Raw genomic sequence first — 25038 nt, forward strand, 5'->3', positions numbered from 1 at the left:
GGCGTGGCAGCGCATGCCTGTAATTCCGGCTACTTAGAAGGCTGAGGCTGAAGGATCGCCGGAGCCCAGCAGGTCGAGGCTGCGGTGGCAGGGAGCAGCCAATGCCCTCCAGCCTGGGTGACAGAGTGAGACTCCAACTCAAAAAAAAAAAAAAGAAATTAAAAACCCTAAATGTCAAAGGCAAGGAGAAAATCTAGAAAGCAACAAGAGAAAAATGGTATCTCACTTACAAGGGAATCCTAATACGATTACCAGTTGACTTCTCAGGAGAAACAAAAGAGGCTAGAAGGCAGTGGCATAACATATTAAAAGTGCTCAGAGAAACTGGCCTCGGTGGCTCAGCCTGTAATCCTGTGCTTTGGGAGACAGAGGTGAGTGGATTGCCTGAGACCGTGGATTCGAGACCCGCCTGGGCAACTTGGCGAGACCTCAACTCTACAATAAATAAAAAAATTAGCCTGACGTGGTAGCACACGCTTGTAGTTCCAGCTACTTGGAAGGCTGAAGTGGAAGGATCGCCGGAGCCCAGCAGGTCGAGGCTGCAGTGGCCAGGAGCGTGCCACTGCACTCCAGTTTTGGGTGACAGAGTGAGACTTCAACTCAAAAAAAAAAAAAAAAAAAATCAATCCACTGAAGCTTATATAATTAAATAAGAAAGGCCAATACACTCATTTGATGGCTATTTGTTTTTCTAATTTTTATATATGAACTACTGTAAAATATTTTAAATGAATTGGAAGAAGGTAGAAGAAAGACCATAGGAAAGAACATAGAAAAATGGAAATAATAGCAAGAACTGGTTGATATCAAGGGTTGAAAAATAAACAAAATATAAAGAAAAAATATGAAACCTAAAACATACAAATACTGGGGTCATTTGGGGAAGGTGTCAATAACCCTCCATTTTTCAAAATGCCTGGAGAGCACCACAATATCCACGAAATATTAATGGATAACCATAGTGATGCCTTATTTTGCAAAGAAATGTTATTTGGGATCCTGATTACTTTAATAGTGGTTAAAAGTAACCATCATTGTATATAAAATGATATCTAAAGAGAGAAATATTATTTTTATTTTTTCTAACAGTCAGTGGTAAGTTTGAAACCAATTTTTAAAAAACATAACCTTAAGAAGAACTTTTACACTTTACTTAAAAGATAAAATAGAAACTCTTCAAAGAATTTGCCAATTTAGAAAATACTCATTTTCAGGGATTTGTGGATAAAGTCTTACACTACTTAGAATATTATAAGAAACATTTTGCTAATGTAAAACATATAAAGTAGGTTTATAGAACTGAAGATTGGTTCTTGCTTAAGAAAGCACAATATGGGCAATAATATGCTTTTAAAAATGTCTTCTAGAGCTGGGCTCGGTGGCTCAGCCTGTAATCCCGCCGCCTTTGGGAGGCTGAGGTGAGTGGATTGCCTGAGCCCGCGGGTTCAAGACCCAGCTGGGCAGCTAGACCTCATCTCTACAATAAATCAAAAAATCAGCCGGGCGTGGTAGCGCATGCCTGTAATTCCGGCTACTCGGAAGGCGGAGGCGGAAGGGTCGCTGGAGCCCAGCAGGTCGAGGCTGCGGTGGCCGGGAGCGGCCACTGCACTCCAGTCTGGGCAACAGAGTGAGACTCCAACTCAAAAAAAAAAAAAAAATGTCTTCTAGGATTTATCAAAGATCTACTGGTTAGTTCAGTTGCTTAAAGCATGACACAAATGAAGCCATGCGTTGTCTCAGGATCAAGTCACATAAAAAAGGGTGTGCTCTAAAAATTAGATTGTACATGGGAGTGAGAAAGACAAGGTCCATGAAAAGTGTTTCAAGAAGTAAGTTTGATATTAAAGGGGCTCCAACAATTCTGGAATTTAGGAGTCTAGATTCTTGAGCTATCCAGAAGAACTGAGACAAGAGTCATGGCCCACAGAATAAGCCATAAGGGTTCAAATCTGTCTTATTTTGCAGAGAAATGTTATTTGGGACCCTTATCACTTTAAAAGTGGTTACAAGTAACTATCGTTGTATATAAAATGATATTTAGAGATAGACATATTGTTTTATTACATAATATTCAAACTAAAAGATGAAAATGACTCTATATCATAAATAAGTAGGCTTATCTAAAAATATAAATGAGGAAGGATCACTATATAAAGACTCAGTTTTACCCTTTATCTTCTGTTGTAAAATGATTTCAATTCTATCCCAATATTTTGCTGCATTATTTTTATAAAGGAATTGAACTTTAGTATAGATTGTATTATCACTTTCCCTTTGGCTTGGCTGCAAAACATAAACAGACAAATAAATTATGCTTTCCCTACTGAGCCTCTATCACTCTTTGTGGAATTATTCCATCCCTTGCTAATGGAGCTCCTGGCAACTATTGTGTACCTCCCAGGGAAGCAGAAATGGCACTTTCTGTATATAGTGGAACAGTGTAAAGAAAGTGTGATTAAGATTCCAGGAAACTGAGTTTGTATTCTATATATACCATTTGCCAGTTCCTTGACTATAGCAAGCTGTTTGCCTTCTCCAAATCTAAGTTTCCTTACCTCTAAAATGAGGTTGATAATCTTATTTACTGTTTTTTTCTAAACATCATAATAGATGGTAACCATTGTATTGATAACAGATATGGAGGTATTTTGAAAATCTCTAAGTGCTGTGCTAAAATTTTTTATAAATATAATATATCTATTTATTATATATCCACTATGGACTCTGTCGGAAAAGCCAATGGAAAATAACAAAATGAAAGTAGTTGGTAAAATGAAGGGATAGTTTATTATTGTGGCTTTCTTTTTAAAATGGAAGCAAAATTGGCAACAGTGGGCCAGTTGTCTTTTACCTGTTGGAAATCACAACAGGGAGCAAAATCTCTGGACTGAATTTATTTTATTCATAATTTTGCCTTGAAGATGAAAATATGCAAGTCAGAGATTTATTTAAAAAAAAATTAAAGTAGTCTTTATTTCAGTAAATGACTAAACAAAAGAATTTCATAGCTCAAGGGAAACTGCATGGGCCAGGAGTGAGGAAGTATTCATTCTGGTTCCTTGTTTCACATGTTGTATAAGCAAGAAATTTAAAAAGGGATGCAACTGCTACTGACTTGATGGAATGTGTATTCTGTTATCCTGTTTCTATACCTTCTCACTTCTTCCTACGCATTTCTTTGTATTTGTATATCTGAAAATCCACAACAACCCCAGAGCTTTATGTAACTCAAGAAACATTCTGTAAACATCCACTTTCAAACCTTTATAATACTCATGAACAAAAGTAGAAACCATGGTCAAAATTCAGGATTTTCTTAGGAACTATGGCATCTCATGACTTTAATTATTTTTTCTAGAATAATTCTAAATAAGTTGATTAACCAAATTTTAATATCAGTTCTCATCACTATGTTTTCAGGTGTACATGTGTTTTAAGGTATAGCTCCCTTTTGGAGCCATAATTGTATTGTTTTATTTCCTTTGCAGAGTATTAAGCCATTAGTAATTGCATGTCAATTTATTGAGTATTCTCACTTCTTCTGCCTCTATGTTTCTCATGGGTGCAATGCTATATTTTTCTTGTCTCATCTGTAGGAACAAGCCCTTCTTTTTTTAGGGAATGGACAAGGACATATCATATTACTCTGTTTATTTTAAAGATTTTTTTTCAAACCATGGATGTCAGTCTGAACTTTTCTCCTGGGTCAAATAATAATCTAAAACCAAACCTAATACGGACATATGGATTCTTATTCTGATGTTATTCGAGTCGTATGATCCTCATTATCACTGAAAACATGAACTGAAAGTTATTTTAATTTTACCTTTTCTTGACTCACAAAATAATTTTTAGTTTTCTATGACAAATGTCTGCCGTTCTTTGCCATGAACAGTTTTTCTTTCCATTGCTGAGCTTTTCTTTAATTAATTCATTCATTTAGCAAATATGTATTAGTCTAGACAATATGACAAGTTTTAGGTGCATGAGCTGTATCAGCATATATGATACAAATTTCCTGCTCTCATGCTGTTTATATTCCAGTAGAAGAGACAGAAGAACAAGACATATAAGATAACAAGATAAACTAGAAAACAAAGAAGATAATCTTCAAGGTAAGTGCTCTAGAGAAAATTGAGCAGTGACTGAAGGGTAGAGGTGGGTGGGAACATTATATACAACTTCAGGGAAGTGAGACATTCATGACACGAAGGAGCAAGTTATAGTAAGATGCGGAGGAGGAATGTTCCAGGGAGAAAGAGCTCCAAGGGCAAAGGCCCTGACCAAGATGGCCTTCATATTCCCCTCAGCTTTGTCAAACTGTCGACAGGTTTCTTCCTGACTCCTTTTACTTAGAGCCTCTGCTTTAGAAAACTTGGGAGATTAAATTCTCACTTAAAGCCTCTTGACGGTTTTATAACTCAGGAATTATCTTTCATGAGACACTGAAAGCCAAATATTTGAAGTGTAACCATCAAAGGAGTCAGCACCTTTATCTCTTTAGTTTCTGTGAAGTTAATTTCTAACTTCACCTTGCTCCAAGTCCTAAACCTACCTCCTGCCATAAAGATATGGGAAGATTCTCTTTTGAGAGGTGTTTATTCATATCTTTTGCCCACTTTTTAATAGGGCTGTTTGTTTTTTTTTAATTTTTGGCACATTTGAATTCCTTATAGATCCTAAATATTAGGCTTTTGTCAGATATACAGTTAGCAAATATTTTTACCCAGTCTGTGGGCTGTCACCTCCACAGGGATGATGGTTTATTTTGCTTTGCAGAAGCTTTTTGGTTTGATAAGGTCCCACTTGTCTATTGTATCTCTTATGGCATAGGTACTTGGGGCTTTCATCAGGAATTTGTTGCCAGTTTCAGTTTTCTATAAGGGTGTCTCCTGCATTTTCTAACGTTCTTATAGTTGGAGGTTTTACGTTTAGGTCTTTGATCCATTTAGAGTTGATTTTTGCGTATGGTGATAGGTTGGGGTCTTGTTTTAATGTTCTACATGTGGTCATATGATCAGCCAACAGATACATAGAAATATGCTCAGTCTCACTAATCATAAAAGAAATGCAAATTAAAACCACACTGAGATACCACCTAACTCCAGTCAGGATGGTCATCATTAGTAACTCAAAAAACAACAGATGCTGGAGAGGATGTTGGGAAAAAGGAACACTTCTACACTATTCGTGGGAATGTAAACTAGTATAACCTCTGTGGAAAACAGTGTGGTGATTCCTACAAGATCTAAAAATTGGCCTTCCATATGACCCAGCCATCCCTCCTTCTGGGAATATGCTGGGAGGAACTCAAATCATTCTACAAAAAAGATACCTGTGCACACATGTTTATTGCAGCATTATTCACAATAGCAAAAACATGGAACCAACTGTGCTGCCCATCAAAAGTAGACTGGATTAAAAGCATGTGGTACATATACATGATGGAATATTATACAGCTATAAAGAAGGACAAAATTATGAACTTCACAGCAATTTGGATGGACTTAGAATCTATAATACTGAGCGATCTATTGCAGAAACAAAGAACTGAGTGCTACATGCTCTCACTCATAAGCGGACTTTGAGCAATGATCATAATACTATAGGAAAGTGATTGACAGTAGTGGGACACTGCCAATGGAGGGAGGGGGTGCACTTCATCAATAAGGGTACCTGATCTCAAACCAGAAGTGGGGACCAAAGTCAGGCCCAAACTTTACCTGTACAATGATCATTTGTATGCCTAATCCTGAATGGTACCTCATCTTTAAGACAAGCAAACAAACAAACAAACAAATAAATAAGAAGATTTATTTTTCCTTTGAGAAAAACTAGCTAGCATAGATGGCCTAAGCGTTTTCTTTCTCATCACAGAGAAAACCCTATTGCTCTTTGCTTCAGCAAAGTAGGGTTAAGACTTAGCTTTGGCCTTTCTCCCCTATTGCAAGATCCTTAAACAGAGTCTTTCTTGCAGCTTAATTTTGTTCAGTTGAGTTTTTTGCTTTGATAACTCTGTGGTGGAAACAACTTTAGCATGTTTATTGAAAGAATGATAGCAGGTCAGTGTGGATACAAGGTTGTTAGTGACCATGAGGGTGTGAGGTGAAATCAGAGGAAAAGGCAGAGGCCAGATTAGGTGGGGTCATGTGTATATAATGATAAGTTTGGGTTTCTACTGAATCTATCGCCCAAGTGGTGAGTGTTACCCAGTGAGTAGTTTTTCATCCCTTACCGTCCTCCCTGCTGGCCCTGTGTAAGTGCCTCAGTATCTGTTTGTCCCATCCTTGTGCCTGTGTGTAATACATACTTTTAAAATGGAATTATATTAATTTAACTATAAGCTTATTAAGGGAAGAATCTGGGTAGTATTTCCTGCTAAACTTTCATAATCTAGCACAATGGAGGTATATAATAGGTGACAAATAATTATTTAATATTTAATGCAAAGTGAGGTTGGCATTTGTTTCTTTGTGACCGAGAGAAAATCTTATATCTCTATTTCTCATTGTCTTTCTTTTCTCTCCTTGAAGCCCCTTCTTCCAGAGGCTGGGTTTCAACATGGCGCACACACACCCACACACATACACACACACACAAACACGCACACACTCTCATGCACACACATTTTCTGATGTAGACTGCCTGCCCACATAAGTTGCCCAGGTAGGTAGGAACGAGATTACAGTGGGCCTTATAGGACATGGTAGGGTGTTTGGATGTTATTTCTAAATGTAGTGAGTGGAAGGATCCTGAAAAGATGATAACTAAACTATACCATTTTTTTATTCCATTCCCCACTTTCAATATGTCTGCCTCTTCTTGGGCCCCATGAAATTGGAGTCAAGGAAGTGATAAGGAACTTTGTCTCCCATGGGCCAGGCAAGAACCTAGAACACTCTGAGAGCCCTGTGCAAAGAAAGAATCAGAGCAGGCCCAGGGAAGAGCTTGACCAACAAAGGTTTGTGGACATCTGGGAATAAAGTTGACACTGGTCCAAGGGAGTGACTTTCTGTGGCAATAGATATGAATAAGCAGCTGCGAAGGGGAGGCTGAAGTCTTCTTGCTTCTGAGGTTAGGCTCATACAGAGAGCAGAAAATGGGGGCTGGAAGACTTCCCTCTAGGGCTTTGGTATGAAGGGGCAGAAACCTGCTGCATTATCTTCAGTCTACAAAACCTAAGAACACCTCACCTTCCATCTTGTGGAACTGCCTCCAATAACAAAACCATGGCTCCAATAAGTCAACAAAGAATATAATCACACAAACAAGGGAGCCCAGCAGACAAAGTAAAATAGATTATGTGTTCAGCAAAACAGAATTTCTGGAGGAAACAGTAACCTGAGAAATGGCAGAAAAGCGCACATAAACTATTTGTTTTTATGTATTAGTTTTGTACTTGGCTACCTTACAAAACTCTATTGCTTCTGGTTATTTCTCAGTCAAATTTCTTGACTGTTTTGACTGTATATTACTTCCATTTTTTTCTTATTGCGTTGATGTGAACCTCTAGTAGAATGTTTGATTCAGTCTTTGATTTAATTTATAGGATCTTCTTGCCTGTGGAAATAATGAAGTGTATTAATTAATTAATTACCCACATATGGCTTATATTCTTTACTGACTCTGATTTTGGGTTCATTCAAATTTCTGTTGGGGGAATTTGTTTTTTTTAGAAGATCACATTTTATCCCTGAGGATGTAAATTTCTCAGCAACCATGCTGCTGAGATTTTACTCTTAACTAGATCTTTAGTTTTTATCTTCCCAAAACTCCTCACTCTTTTAATCTATTGATGGCAACATTTCTGTCATTGTAAGGTACATTTCAGTGTGATTTGAGGAGATAGTAAAGGATAAATGCTTGGTTTTAAAAAGTAATCTTAACTTGGAAGTAAGGCTACAAACACTTTACTAAAATAATTAATACAATTTGGTGACTGATTAGATAATGGAGAAGGAGGGGGGTCAAACATGATTTTAAAATATAATGACTAGGTAATTGAGAAAATGGGAATACCACAAATTGAAACTAGGGAAAGAGACTAGACTGGGGCCCCAAAAAGATCCCTGCTAAATGATGCTGTTACTTTTTATAAATAGGTTTCAATATGAACTTAGACATCTAGTATGTAATAGTTGTTTAATAAAGGTATGAATAGATGAATAATATAAAACTGTTACTGATATGGCACTAATCTCTGGATTGAATAATGGCAGAACCTATAATGCTTTTAGTTGTCTTCTTTTCCAAAGACTGACTGTTTATATTGTGTTCTTATATTCCTAAATTTTTTTGTATCCCTTTCTACATTGTATTAATAGTCTCAAACCTTACAATAGTTTAAAAAATAAACACATACCTTAAATAATACCTACCAAGGCCTGCCATTCTTAGAATGAATAGTAACTTTATGCTAAGTGTGTTTCAAGATGCTGTAAGATGGAGTTCAGGCATTTTTCCAATAACACTATTACAATCACTATTTTTCAAGAAGCTCGGTCTCTTGGCAGACTCTATAGGTAAAGGTTGTTTGATAGTTGACCTGAAAATTCAATGCTAAGTCTCAGGAACTCACTTATTGAGCAGAGACTTGAGCAAAGATTTCAGACTAATTTCTTTTCCAGAATTAAGGAAGATCAAGATTGAGAATTCAAATGACACACATACCACAGCCCTAAATCTAGCTCTTTAATATCAGATGAACCTCGTTTTTCTTTCCCCCAGCTTCCTCATTTCACCCCATTTTCCTTTTTTTTCTTCCCCCTGAAGAAAAATTCACAAAATGTCACCCAAGTCACCACTAGACAAGTATGTGTAGAGGAGATTCTGGATTATGTTGATGGAAAAATCATGAAAAAAATGAACCCAAGATGGGGATGTTACTGTCAAATTATGATCATTTATAATATTAACATCATCTTTATGGGTGGAAATGGGTCATTACAACACAGCAAATGCAGGACACCTAAAGGTACCAATCAATGCAGGTTTTTAATAAGAAAAGTAGTCTTATTAAAGCTCAAATGTATGGTTATATTGAAAAACTACATAAAAAATACAAGATCAGTCACATGTCTGACTGAGAAAAGAAAATAAGAGATTGTCCTTTGAAAAATTTTGGAGTAAAGTACAAGTTCTAAAGACCAACAAAAATAACTATATGAGAGAAGAGGTCCAGAAAGTAGTTGGAGTCACTTTTCTCTAGAAGTTCTTATCTCTAAAACACCAAATTTTAGTATAGTAACACTATAGTATTGTTTAAGGTATTATTTTATAATTAATTTGTATCAAAACAAGCCATGTCTTTAAAATTCCACCTTCAAATCAGCCTTTCAAATATACAAAACTTTTTATTCGTTGTGTTGTTATATTGTTAAATTATACCGTTAAACGTATGACAAAGGATTATAAATTGATGTATTATTATAGAAGCAGGAAATACTACCTCCATGACAAATGGCTTACAAGTGGATACAAAGATAGCCACACATGTTACTAGCTTGGACTTCACAGATAGGGAGTGAAAGTTGGGTCTGTGATCCTTTAGCTATTTCATGGTGACTTCCATGTATGCAGATATCCTGACCATTTAGGATGTATTTCTTCTATCCTTGCTTTCTAGCTGTAGTAATCTAGTGATCTAGTCCATTAGTAATTTTTATAAGTTGTCTTCATATCACTTGAAATATAAATACTAACTCTGTAATGTTTGTTGCATTTTTTAAAAACCTTGAATCTTCTTAATTCCTTCATGGCTAGAAACTTGATGCATGATAATTTCCATTTAATATGTCAGCTAAGTATTTTGTTTTAACTGTAACCTGGATCAGAGAATACAGTAATTTTTTTTAACTTTCGGACTATCTTGGAATTTATATTTGTTTTCTGATTCATTTAGAGCAGCATGAAACTAAACAAACACTAAAATAATTTATATTCAAACTGAAACCCTGCTAAACGTACTAGATGAAACAGGATACTTGAATATTGTCATTTATTTTATTACCTTCTAACATTATTTATTTGTAAGTCTGAAGGATTCCATAGATAACCTGTTATCTAATGGGCTGCCCCAAAGAGAGGCATATCCATAAAGATGCATATACTTTTGTCAGGTTCAGGTTAGCTTAGTGAAACGTTTGACAAATGCCTGTGTTGGACAGAGACCTAAGATGCTTCCTACTCTTGACACTCTGGTAAGTGGTTTGATTTATAATCTTTGCTGGTATGCTTTATACAGGTAATCTTAAGTGCTTTACATATATCAGGTATCACTTTGGGCATCTATAACCCAATACACATATCTGGAAGCCACAGTGGATTTGATTAATTAAAGATTTTAGAATGTTTGACTGGCCTGTGAAAATTTATGTAATATGAAGAATGCTCAAAATTTTATAATGTCTGCATGTGCTTTAATTATAGGACAATAAATCATAAAGAAAAGTGGATGTATACTTGCAGTATGACTTTGGATAATTAACATCTTAGTGCCTCAATTTCCTCATATAAAAAATGAGTACGTGTAAGGATTAATACATAAAGTGCTTAGACCAGTAGGAACAATTAGTTAATTATTGTAGTTAATGTACTAACACACTCTTCTTTTTTAGAATTTCTATTTACCTTAATTGGGCACCGTATCTGCTAGAGAACCCCCCCTGAAGTAGGAAACAATATAGAAATTTCTTCTTGAGTTGCTCATTAGAAAATCACATATCTGAAATAGAAAAATGTTCCCTGTAAAGGATTATCTCCTGTAATAAAAAAACCTGTCAGAGTAAAGTAGCATCTCTATTTATTCCATTTCTTTCCTGTTTTTAAAGTGAATCAATCACGAGTTACTTCACGAAAATCAGAAGAAAAATAGGCTGTTGGTATAACAATGACTAACAGATAAGCTTGTCTAATGATTCACAGTTCCATTTGGTGTATGTAATTATCACCAGTGGAGTACCAATGCCTGTTGTATTTATGGTGATAGCTACAATAAATGGAGCATCATTGTATCCAACAAAAATAGAGGGGCAAGTAAAAACAGGCACTCTGAAGCATGTAAATGGAAATAGTATGAGAAGTATCTGGTGATTGTTTTAATGCAGGTGAATTGGAAACTAGGAATAAGGGCGGTTAAAGGAGTCTTCAGCCAGATGTCAGGACTGGTGGCTGATCTATCAGAATGATATGTTAATTGATCAGACTAAGAGGTTTAGACTATTCATTTGTTAAGGAACAAAGGCTAATTGATGTGAATGAATTGGTCTGAATTTATAACAAAAGGAATGCTTTTCTTAGTGTGGGTACACTTTGAGCTGTTTTAAAATTATGTATTAGCTTTGTTATATACTTACAGTTTATTAAGACATTAATGATGCTCCTATTTTAGGTAATTTTTTTGGACTATCTTTTTTAGGGCCACTGAATAATATAAGTTATGCTAAGATCATGACACATTTCATCTTATGGAATGCTTGTAACAATCCTGTGATATAAGTATTTGTCATCTCATTTTTAGGTGGAGAAACTGAGTTATGGAAAAATTAAGTGGCTTGAATAAGGTCATTTAGAATTGAACAAGGATTTTAATACATTTAGAATTGAACAAGGATTTTGAGCCCAAAGTCTATGTATTAACCATTGTGTTATATTTCTTCCTTGTCATATCTTTTATCATAAAGCTAAACTAAAAGTGGGGATTTTCTGTCTCCACTTTCTGTGTGCTAGCTCTTATTACAGGGATAGTCCTAAAGATGTCCTGTCAGGAACCTGCTTGGAGGATTTGAAGGTAATGATGCCATCACTGCTCTTGGCAGGATTTGATTTGGTTGATAGAGTTGCTTGAGGTAATTAGATTGGTATCTGTCATAACGGAGGCTTATGTCAAAAGCACCGTGAAGACTATTAAGGAAGGTAAAGGTTAATTTAACACTTAAGCAAGTGTTTCTCAGTCTCTACACTGAGAAGCTGTGAGATCATCTTTATTTTGAGCCATGTTCTCTCTCTTAGATTGACCATTCCTTTTCCTTGAAGGATTCTTTAGTTTCAGGAGCAGAAAGAGCTTGGCCTTAGTCACGTGTCTTGGAGGTTGGATATATATTTTTTCATTTAACTTATTAACTCATTTGAAATATAATTGACTATCTCTCATATGTCAGTCATTTCTTAGATGTTTTTGAAATGAGTCCCTGTTATATATATATATATATATATTTTTTTTTTTTTTTTTTATGCTGCATATTTTCTAACTAACTTTCTGAAAGGGCTGACTGTTCTAGAATTTAGGTAGTGGTAAGAAATTATTTCCAACTTGGAAGGTGATTTCTAGAAATCTAGCATTTCTAGGAGTATAGCATTTAAAGGACAATGCATAAACAATCAGCTTATTAAAGATACGCTCTTTTTCCTTAGGTTTCTTGTGAATATGGTTTTTCAAACTTGCTGTCGTAGTCAATGTTGTTGACTTTAAAGCTGATAGTAAAAAGATGTCCTTCTTAGAAGAAGACAAAATAAAAAATAGTTATTACTTTGCTCATTATGTAACAACTTTCTTTTTCAAGAAAAAGAGAATATGTTGATAAAACTTCAGGTTACTGATGTTTAAATAGTTTTGATGCAGCTGGGCTGGGTGGCTCAGCTTGTAATCCCAGCGCTTTGGGAGGCTAAGGTGAGTGGATTGCCTCAGCCCGTGGGTTTGAGACCCCCCTGGGCAACTTGGCAAGACCTCATCTCTACAATAAATAAAAAACTAGCCGGGTGTGGTACCGCGCGCCTGTAGTTCCAACTACTTGGAAGGCTGAGGCAGAAGGATCGCCGGAGCCCAGCAGGTGGAGGCTGCGGTGGCCGGGAACAGCCACTGTACTCCAGTCTGGGCGATGGAGTGAGACTCCAACTCAAAAAAAAAAAAAAAAATAGTTTTGATGCTTAGTGATTGTTGAAATAGCTTCAACAGAGGAATGGTAATTAAGTTACATGATCAAGACCCTTCCTTCCTTCCTTCCTTCCTTCCTTTCTTTCTTTTTTTCTTTCTTTTTTTGAGTCAGGATCTCACTCTTCTGCAGTGGCATGGCAATGGCTCACTACAACCTCCAACTTCTGGGCTCAAGCGATCTACTTGCCTCCACCTACGAGAGTGCTGAGATTATAAGTGTGAGCCACTGTGCCTGGTTTGTATTCAGAATTTTTAATATAACATTTTAATATGCCATGTTTGAACAATCTGGAAAAAGATATGTTACTATGAGAAGAAATTACATTAAAGTATAGATAATTATATTAGATTTTGTGATCATCACAGATTAGGTTTAGAACAATAGGAAAATAGGAAATTATCTAGGAAATTAAAATGAATAAAGGAAAAAGTAAAATGATGCTTGACTTATATGTACTGCACATTAAATAAACAGAACAAATACATGAAACCTATAATGCAAAGGAAAAGTAATACAAAAGAAATAAGATGAGGGCTAGGTTAGACTGTATTGTTTAAACATATCTCAGGTAGTAGAAAATAAAATTCTTTCTTGTAAAATTTTCAGGTCCCGTTGTATTCTTCCACTCTGTAGGCGAAGAGGGCACAATGAAAGAGGAAGAGAGAAGGGAAAGAATGGCAGTGAGAAAGAGAAGAAAGAAAAAAGAGAGAGAAAAATAGGGGAGTAAAAGTGTTTTGTAACATTCTGAAAAAATTATATCAGTGGCTGCAGTTAATTATTTGGAAAATTCTTCCATGTCTACTTACAGATAATCAAAGAAACAAAGTAAAATGTGATCACTGTTTTCTTGAATTAAATGAACGAAGGTGATAAAAATAATATCTGACTACTCTTTTAGTCTTCCAGTGAGAATGCTAATTGGCTCCCATTTTTGGAGTACAATTGGTCATGTTATCAAGAGCCTGAAATATATTCTCATCTTTTCATTCCATGATTCCTCTTTTTGTAACATTCTCACTATAATGACTTCCACACAAATCTATGTATAAAAATGAACTGTTCTAAATAACATATAAAAGGTAGAAACAACCCTAAGTTAGGAAAGGGCTTAAAGTAGAAAACTAACAAAATAAATTATAGTCTACTCATGAAATTTAATATTACATTATCACTAAACTTGAATATTATATTATCACTAAATTGAATAATAATAATTTTACCCAAATTCAATCTATAGATACACAAATATCCATCACTTATTGTTTCACCTTTTTATTTGTGTATAAGGTGATATAAAAGTGATTCTGGTATATAATAATTTGTCTAGTAGAAAACATTGTTTGACTTCAAAGTTTTCTCTAACATAAATTTCCTAGAATGGGAGACTTATAGCCTTTAGGAGATGGAAAAGACTTTGCAAATCACTCATGCTAGTTTACTGCTTTCAAATAAGGGGAAACTATAGGACTGTGTTTTCACTTTGAGACATTTCAAATTTAGAGAAGATAGGCATTTAAGATAGAGCTTTCTCCCTTCGTTATTAGGTTGGGTTTACAGTTAGGATCAATATTCTTCCTTTCTGATCTCCAGAAGGAAAGTTAAACCACATAGGCTACTTTATCTCACAACTCTCACCTATCTAACTGTCAAAATCAAAGATTACTGCAGTGACCTATTTGGACTCACACATGTGAAATTATGGTTAATGCATAAAAATTAAGCTTAAAGACGAATAAATTGTGTTTATTTTTAAATTCACATTTGAATTTTATAAGATTCAGATGTTCTTTCAGCTTAAAAAATGTTTTATTGATTTGTGTGTATGTGTATGAACACGTGTGTGCGCGTGCGAGTGTGTGTATATTCCTAAATTCAAAAGGAAAATTAAACTTTTGTCAACATCTCGGCTTTTTTTCTTTCAAAGCATTCTCTAAAAATAACGTCAGACATTTGAATTCCGTTTTCTCCGAGTGTTATTATGTGGAAAGTTGGTTGAAAAATAGACTCCTTATCATTCAACAGTAATTGGGTCTTAAGTGGGAGTTAAAGTGAGAAATAGAAAAAGCTGCTTTGATTTTAGCAACATGCCTTAATCTTCCATATGTGTTTTATTTGTTCACCAAATATATGCTCAAGCCATTCAAATGTAAAAATGATCTGATGCTAATGGTCTCAAGGATTATTTAGGGATTTCAGAAACAATGGCTTGCTGGTGAGTTGTACTTTAAAAAATTATTAATTCCTTAAAAGGATGAAACCAGGGTCTGTCTACACACTCTTTCTCATATCTAATTTATAAAGCCTAAGAGCAAGTTGATAAGCAGGATATAGAAGCTGAGATGAAACATTTTCACAAGAGTTTTGTTAATTAAATCAAGATAATTATCTGTAACTTAATGTGATGGAAAAGATTTCAGGATTTCTCTTATAGGTAATTAAACTAAATATTAATGTAAGTATGTAAAGTGAATGACGATTAAAGCTGTGTCTCAGGAAATTACACTCTTTTCAAGAGTATACTGTTCAGATGAGAATCTAGATGATGACAAGATTCAAAATAAATTAAAAACTGCCTAAAAATTTTAGTAAAAATCTGAGTTAAAAGGTTTATCAAGGCATACATTTTGCTGGAGTGCCAGGAAAGACTGCAATGTGCATGCAAACGTTTATTTTTTACTTTAATTTAATTGACCTAAGAATCAAAACATAAAAATCATTTGTCTATCTGTGTGTACTGTGGACCAGTGAACACATTTTTTTTATTTTCATGCTAATTGCTATCTAAGCACATGGCATTGCTGATGAGAGTGCTGGGCAGCAGAATCATTCTTCATTTATTTTTGTTTTATTTTATTTTATTTTTTAAGTTGGAGTCTCACTCTGTCACCCAGACTGGAGTGCAGTGGCCGCTCCCGGCGAGCCTTCCAGCTCAGCCTTCCAAGTAGCTGGAACTACAGGAGCGTGCTACCATGACCGGCTAATTTTTTATTTATTGTGGAGATGAGGTCTTGCCAAGTTGCCCAGGTGGGTCTCGAACCCGCGGGCTCAGGCAATCCACTCACCTCGGCCTCCCAAAGTGTGGGATTACAGGCTGAGCCACCGAGCCCGGCTGATTCTTCATTTATTTAGCTCATGCGGTTCTGGGACTTTTATTTTACGATAAAGGTGTAGTGAGATTACTTAGCATGTAACTCTTCGTCTTCAAAATGCTTTCCAAACATTAACTAATTAATTTCACACTAGTAAAACCTGAGTTGTATATATGTCACTCCATAAATGATAAATAATCATATGGCCCAAGTGGAAGCAAAATTTAAAACTTAGCTGTTGTGACTATGGAAGCTGCAGAGCCACCTGGTTTGAGAAGAATGGTGAGCCTGAAATCAGTTTTGCATATTTTTGAGAAGAGAATCACAGCTCTTCTCATTCCTTAGAATCCAGTTCCAAAAATTATGGCAATTTCTTCTCTTCAGTGAAAAACTGATGGCCCTTAAAGCTCTAATCCTCCATTAGGATGTGAATGCTTTCCAGCTTATAGCTCTTGTCTCTTCAACCATGTATCAGCCTTTCATGAATTCCTCCCTAAAATTTTTACCACCACTACTAGTGCTCATCAAAGAATGTTTGATTCTGTGACATCCATAGGATGTTGATTTTTTTATTTTAAAAAATATGGGTTTAGCCAGCAATTTTCCAGTTTTGGATAGCATTCTGGTTTTTAGCAGCCAATTTTGATATTGGTGTAAAGAATAAATAGGACACACCTTAATGTTTAGCTACATGGAAAGGAATTTTCCAGAGGCCAGAGACCACAGTAAGAAAGAATTCAGTTATTATGGGGATGAGAAGGCTTCCTTAGGTAACAGTCTTTGTTGAAGACATTCAACCTCCTTCAGTGATTAAGTAGATTCATTGTTGACCTATGCTATCTCCCTTCTTCCCAAAATGCACAGGGAAAAATAATTAGATAAGTCATTATTTGTATAATGACAACACTGATTAATGATTTTATAAAAGAACAGTTTTGACAAAAGCATCCATGATATCCTGGTGAATATGATAGCAAGAAATGGGTGAGTGATAATGCTATGGTTGCTTCCCAGCTTGTTAAACATCCCTAACCAAGCAGTGTGGATCAGTAATTGGATCTGAAACCTCATGAAGTTTTTGTGTTTGTTTTGATTTTTTTCTTTTTTAAATTTTGTTTTGTTTTTCAGTTGGGGTCTCACTCTATAGCCCAGGCTGGAGTTCAGTGGCATGATCACAATGATCATGGCAAACAGCAGCCTCGACCTCCAGGGCTCAGGAGATCCTTCCACCTCAGCATCTCAAGTAGCTAGGAATATAGGGGTGTGCTACCATGTCCGGCAATATTTTTTTTTTTTTTTGAGAGAAAAATTTTTGCCATGTTGTCCAGTCTGGTCTTGAATTCCTGGGTTCAAGCAACCCGCTAACATCGGCCTCCGAAAGTGCAGGTATTGCAGGCATAAGCCACCACGCCCAGCTTGAAGTTATTTACCACACACTTTGCCTGGACTTTGCTCTATTCAATATTTTAAGCAACAATTTAGGGAAAAAAAGAAGAATTTTGTAGGAGTAGCTAATAAGATACACGGTAGGGACTGAAGAGAAACATGATACCTGGGATAAAATATTTGGGATCCCACCATGCTGACCTATTTTGTGAGGCTTTTCTTTTTTCAGAAAGCAAACAAATGTTCAGATTAACATTTTGAAATGTTATCAGTTGTGGTTTTTAATTTCTAGCAATTCCATTTGATCCTGTGACTCTTTCCTTAAAAAAAAAATTGCCGGACATGGTAGCACACCCCTATATTCCTAGCTACTTGAGATGCTGAGGTGGAAGGATCTCCTGATCCCTGGAGGTCGAGGCTGCTGTTTGCCATGATCATTGTGATCATGCCACTGAACTTCAGCCTGGGCTATAGAGTGAGACCCCAACTGAAAAACAAAACAAAATTTAGGTAAGGTTTGTCATAGCAAAAAATGTAAAGACAATTCCAAATAGGCACTTTAAGCATATGGAAGAACCAAGATATTAAAAGAAAAGTTTGTAGTGCAACCTCTTTGGAAGACAGTGTGGTGGTTTCTGAAAGAACTTGAAATTGATCTTCCATATGACCCAACAATTCCCCTATGGGGAATATACCCAGAGGAACTCAAATCATTCTACAAAAAAGATACCTGCACACGTATGCTTGTTGCAGCCTTATTCACAATAGCAAAAACATGGAACCAACCATGTTGCCCATTGAAGCTGAATTGGATTAAAAAAATGTGGTACATATATACAATGGAATATTATGCAGCCACAAAGAAGGACAAACACATGGACTTTGCAGCAACCTGGATGGATTTAGAGACAATCATACTCAGTGATCTATCACAGAAACAAAGAACAGAGTACCATATGTTTTCACTCATAGGTGGACCTTGAACAATTATACTACTAAAAGAAAGCGATTGGCAGTAGTGGTGAACTGTCAGGGGAGCAGGGGGTGGGATAGGCAGCTGAAGGAAACTGCTGGGGAGGGAGGGGCATACCTCATCAACAAGCGTACCTGCATAATCAACGTTTATATACCTAACCCACCTCCCCACCCCCCCACAGTTTCCCATTAACAAGCCTTTTCTTTTTACAATAGTTGTTCAAGGTCTACTTATGAATGGGAACATGTGATACTCAGTTCTTTGTTTTTGTGAAAGATTACTCAGTATTATAGACTCTAAATCCATCCAGTTGCTGCGAAGTCCATGATGAAAATGTTCTTATTGTAGAATCATTTTTGCTGTTTTAAAAATTGTTCTCTTAACTCTATATCAATATAATACATACTTTCTGGATATTCATTATTTCACATATATAAAATATACTCTTATTTTAAAATCCAAGCTTATACTATAGAATTGAAAAATATGTTGTTGTTCAAAGCAATTTTCCCCACACCTGACCTGACCAGATAAAACTTCAGGGAATGGAAGAGGGAGTGGAGTGTCAGAGAAGAAAGTACTAGAGTGAGAGGTGAGAAAAGGAATAATAAAACTCAGATAAAGGTGGAGGGATATGAAAGTAGAGAGGTCTTCTGTCCCTCTTCTCATTTGGAGCTGAAAAGTGAACCTCAAAGAATTCTTTGTACCCTCATTGGGCTTAAACCCTTGAGCAGAGAGACCTCACTGTGTATTGAAGCAGAGGGATCAGACACAGCCTTGGTGAGTATGATGGTGATTGGAGTTATGAAAGTTAGTAGCCCATGTACTCTATGACTCTAAGCAGTGTGCAGAAATGAGTGCACCAGAAAGCTGGCTGTCCAGTCTGGGGACTGTGTCAATAGCAGCATGATCAACGAGTTAGAGACAAGATGTGCATGTAGATTTCTGAGAAGTTAAGAATGGAGGGTTGATAATGCCCAGACACCAGACAACACAACGTGCATCTCAGGAGATGACAGCGCAAAGAGACGATGGCTGGCAATCAGCCCCTCAGCCCAGTACCTTGGCACTGTAGAAGCTAGGTTACTTGGAACTTAGAGAAGGATAAGCGATATGGTAACTTGACTGAGAAAAATCACAATCTGTAACAGCCCCTCAGCCCAGTACCTTGGCACTGTAGAAGCTAGGTTACTTGGAACTTAGAGAAGGATAAGCGATATGGTAACTTGACTGAGAAAAATCACAATCTGTCTAACAAAACACTGAACTGGGAAAAATCTACTAAGAAAAGAGTGTTCTTAGGCAGAATGGTGGCTTGAAAGGGAGATGTAATTAAGAAAATTACTTTTTGAGGGACATACTTGAGATTATGGCAAGAAAATATCATACTAGCTAGAATAGGAAATGAGAATGTGAGCTTTAAAGGAGGCAGCTTTAAAATTACTTTAAAAAGGAGCTTTCACAAAAGTTTTAGCTTTTGAATAATGAAATGTTTATAAGTATTCAAAAAACCATAGGATGCTACCTTTAAAAGAGAGTATATCAAAGAAGAATGCCATAGAAAGACATTTTGTGGAAGTTATGGTTCAGTTTCCTTTTAAGTTCCATAATTTTGTGTTTTGAAAGTGTCTTCTTAGTACATCCGATATTTATGATGATGTATATTAGAACACTTTAAAAAATGAGATGTATTTTATTCTTTGTTATTTTTTTCTTCTTTTCCTTTTTATTACAACTTTTATGTCCACTTTGAAAGCTACAATTAAAAACCAACAAAATAGCCAGCCACTGGATTGAAATAAAAAAGATTAAAAAATATTTTGAAATGAATACTAGCTGAGGCAATATTATATATACAAAATAAAAACTTAAGACATTTTGATAATTAGTATGAAGCAGTGTAGAATGATTGTGATGGTAAAACATGAAGTGAATACGGCAGAATGCAAAATTTGTTTTTTAGTATGATTACAAATGGAGTAAGATTATGTATGCATTTAAATTAGAACTGAAAGAGAATATGGGAAAGTGAAAATTGCTATGATTGATTGTTGACAGTATCACTGATTTTAGAAAACAATTAGTACATAGACCACTTTTGTACCCAATCCTGAATTGTACCCCACATCTTTTAAATAAAATAAAGAGGGAAAAATTTAATTTTTTTCCCTTATTAACATATTGCTCATATAACACTTTCTTTTCAAATGAAGGAACATTAAAAATATCTTGGCTAATTTATTGTCACTTTTAAATATGCCAGGTGAAGTTTTAAAATAAATCTCTTTTAAAAGTAAGTACAGGATATATTAGTTTTCCTATTCAGTTTTCAAATAAAAAACATTTTATAAATAGAAAGTTTATTAGCAGTAATGAAACTACAAAGAATAAAACATAAAAATATTTCAATGTTTAGAAGGTACTTAGAGAAGAAGACATTGTATTGTTCTTTTAAGCATAATAAGTAAGCCACTTGAGAAAAGATTTTCTATGCAAAAAATTTTAATTAAAATATCGATAAAACAAATTTAAGAGATAATTTTGAAATACATGCAATTCATAATTTGAGAAATAGTACTTTGGATTTTGTTAATGGTTATGCATGTATATGCTGATTGTTAACAATTCATTTTTTAAAATTAATATTTTTATATTGATAATTCATTTTTAATAAAAGTTGTCTAACACATAAAAACTAATATTAGTCAACTTCTCTATTTTTACCTGAGAACCTGAGAATGCTTTGATGTTTTTGTTAATGTGTGATATAATTGTGTTTCTAGGAATATATGCAATTCCTTTAAGTTTCGTAGTTGACTGAATTTATCTATCTACTTAATTTATTTAATATTCCACAGATATCTGCCATAAGTATTTTAACCTTTTATAACTAAGGCTCTATGCTAGGAAAAACTTTCAAAATAATATTTACTGACATTTAAAACAAGTACATTCTATATTTTTTTCCCCAAATGTACCTTGGTTTCAGAAGCCATAAAAAATAGCTGCACATAAGAAAAACTTTCCTTGGTTACAATCTTCACTAAAAATGAAAATAAGTTAAGATTTTTCTCTAATGCTATTGACTTTTTAAACTCTTCACTCATTTGTCAAGCGTTTGTTGGATATCCATTATCTGTCATGCATTATGACTGGAAATTCAAGTTGAAAGTCAACTACATTAATTTATTGAAACGTTAAATTGTGAAAGATTTTGTGCATGTGTTGTATGATTGTGTAAATTTTATGGGAAAGTTGTTATATAAGTTGGCCATAAGGTTATATTGTTTTATATTTTTATGTCTTCTCAGTCTTAATGATCGAGTCATTCAAAACTATTGAGTTCCAGATGAAATCTAACCTATGTTCTCTCTCTCTCTCTCTCTCTCCCTCTCCCTCTCCCTCTCTCTCTCTCCCCTCTCTCTCCCTCTCCTCTCTCTCCCTCTCTCTCTCCTCTCTCTCTCTCTCTCCCTCTCTCTCTCTCCTTGCTTTCTTAAAAGTTAAAACTTCACTTAGGTTGGGCTTGGTGGCTCAGCCTGTAATCCCAGTACATTGGGAGGCCGAGGTGAGTGGATTGCCTGAGCCTGTAGGTTCGACACCTGCCCCAGCAACTTGGTGAGCCCTGTCTCTACAATAAATAGAAAATTAGCTGGGCGTGGTAGCGCGCACCTATAGTTCTGGCTACTTGGAAGGCTGAGGCGAAAGGATTCCCGGAGTCCAGCAAGTCGACGCTGGGGTGGCCATGAGCATGCCACTGCCTTCCAACCTGGGCAACGGAGTGAGACTTCAACTCAAAAAACAATTTTTTTAACCTAAATAATAAAATGCAGTATGTTAAAATGTAGAGTCCTATTGACCTTTTAAATATATATATATATCAGTAATTTAAAATACTGTATACTCACATACGAGTAAATATTTTCTTTTAATTGATGGGTAACTTCAAATCTGCCCGCGATAGACATTATTTTAAAGAATACCCTCTCCTAAAGGAATTGGCAGTAGTGGGAAACTGGAGGTGGGGGGGGGAGAAGAGATGGGATGGTAGTTGAGGGAAACTGATAGGGGAGGGAGGAGCACACCTCATCAACAAGGGTATCTACATAGTCAACGTTTGTATACCTAACCCTGAATTGTACCCCACATCTTTAAAAAAAAAAAAAAAGAATACCCTCTCCTATTAGATTATGGAACCTCTAGTTCTCATTCCTGAATTTTCTTTGCCTAATTTCTTAGCTTTTTTATTTGGTTCACTTTAAAATTATTTAAAATTCTATAACTTTTAGTTTTCAAACTTAAGAACACACATAGGAGGAATATAATAAAAAATCTCTCTTTTTTGAAAGGAGGTAAAAGAATCTCAATTAGAAGTCTCTTTCTCATGAGACAGATATTCCTGATTCACTTAATGTTTGCTGCTGAGGAAAGTCCTACAATTATATGTCTCAATACTAGTATTTATTCCCCTCCCCCCCACCGAAACTACAAAAAACTACAAAGAACAGAAAGTTACAATCTCCTCTAGGTATCTTGAATGAGAGAAGAAGAAAAGAAAGTCTTCATTTTATTCTCATGCTATGGATAAGTTTTACTGTAAAATAGACAGCATTTCATGCAACAATTAATGTTTTCTGAGCTAGGAACAGAACAAAAATGAAGTTACAGGCAATTTAGATAAAACAAACTTGACAAGTCTTCCACACAGAAAAGTTTTAGAGAAAGGATTATAAAAAGTTTCAGAGTTGTAGAAGGAAAAATGTCTTCTTGTTCTGGTAAATGCTACAAACCAAATGAGGATTTCTTTTTTTACTAAAATAATATAATTAGATAGACCATGCCATCTGTAGAATACTTTTAAAGTGTATTTTTTTCTAATTGGACATAGTAGGTGGAATAAACATACCATTGGAGCTGGTGTTGATTTTTTATGATTCTATTGTTATTGCTTATGATTTTGACAGGTCATTCAAGCTTATATCTTTCTCATTAACTTGCTCTGACTCTCAAAAGTATAAAGAAAGTGATATCTTTGAGATCGTAAAGAAATAAGATTATATCCTAGGCCTATTTAGGACAAACAAAACGTTAGTGAAATCACACCACAGGATGCATAAATTATCACAAGAAGAGCAAAAGGCAGGATTTTTCAGGTGGCCCATAAGGAGTATGAGTGGCACTGAGTTAGGACAGCATTAGAACATTTAGGAGTTGCAGAGAGTGTTTGATTCAGTTAACCTTGTATACAGGGGGGAAAAAAAACTATAGTAGTTTAAAAACTATACTGGAACGTTACTTTTGGCTGATTCACTTGGGTCCAGAAACTTTGACTATACGCCCATACTTTCATCCTAGTTCCACCTAAGCATCTGTTTTTTCTTGCATTGATGCGTATTAAACCTTTAGTTTTCTTTCCTGGAGAGAAGCAGGGTTTTACTGAAGGCAGTAGCCAGAGGGAGCACAGGGGATGTGTCAAACCCCTGGGACTTAATGTCAGTTCCAGAGTTAGAGGTGTCAAGGTCTAAGACAGATGAATGTTTTGTTTTATGAGGGGTTTGGTGAGATTTTCAAGGAAGAGGTGGTTAGTAAAAGCTTAATGAAATATTTAAGAGATCTTTCTTGAGACTTTGAGCCACATCAAAATTATTTATTATGAAAAAGAATATCATGAATTTGGAGAAAAGCCAATCTTTTTGTCCCTTCCCACCATCATTTCTGAGGACTGGAAGCTCAGGAAACTGCTAGAGATAGCATTTCTAGCTTGGATGTTGAAAGATAGGTGGTCACAGTGGTGAGGCTCATGTAAATGTCTTTCATGGGCACAAGTTGTGGGCATGTGTGAGCCCAGGAAAGAAAGGAAAACAAGCCAGAATGGTACAAAAAGGAGGCATATATAGTGCATCATCATCACACTGGGGGTAAGAAATAGGTCTAGCCAGTCATGACGAAGAGCTTATAGAAACTCAAAACCCATCTGATTGTCATAATTCTAAGGTTCCAACTTGAATTAGAGCCAGTGTATATTTGTTGATACAGGACATGAATACAGTGGTGCTTGAAAATCTATCAATATAATGTAGAGAAAATTATATTTAGTCTGATTCTTAGGTTGAAAACTCAGAGTTTGGAAGATAAAAATAGCATTTATATGTGAAAAAGTAAAATAATGTCAGCAATTAGTTTCGAAAGGATAAGTACGCAGGCTTTAGAATCTGAGAACCTGGCTTCAAATTCAAACTTGGCAATTTACTGGCTCTGTTATCTTAGACATCTTAACTTCTCTGAACATCAGATTCTTCCTCTTGAAGTTAATAGTAACAATACCTCTTTTGAGTTTATTATGTGGGAGGTCTGGTAGCTAGCAAAATGCTTCACCATATCAACTATCATAACTAACATTATCATTACTTTTATTATTTCAGATCATACTTTCAATGATTATGTACTTTTTCTATAAGAAAATACTTTTCTATATATGAAATTTTACTCTTTTTTTGCTAATGAGAGTTCTCTGATAATGAGAATTTTTCTCACATAATTTTGTACCTTATTCCTTAACATGTAAGGCATATATAGTGTGCTGGGCATCTGAACAGATGGTCTCTTAAGGGAGAAGTAACAAACAGCAAGTCAAATGTAAAAATGATCTTAGGAGTTA

The sequence above is a fragment of the Carlito syrichta genome, unplaced genomic scaffold, assembly GCF_000164805.1.
Source record: "Carlito syrichta isolate Samal-C Ts95f unplaced genomic scaffold, Tarsius_syrichta-2.0.1 Scaffold314127, whole genome shotgun sequence".
Taxonomy (NCBI): Eukaryota; Metazoa; Chordata; class Mammalia; order Primates; family Tarsiidae; genus Carlito; species Carlito syrichta.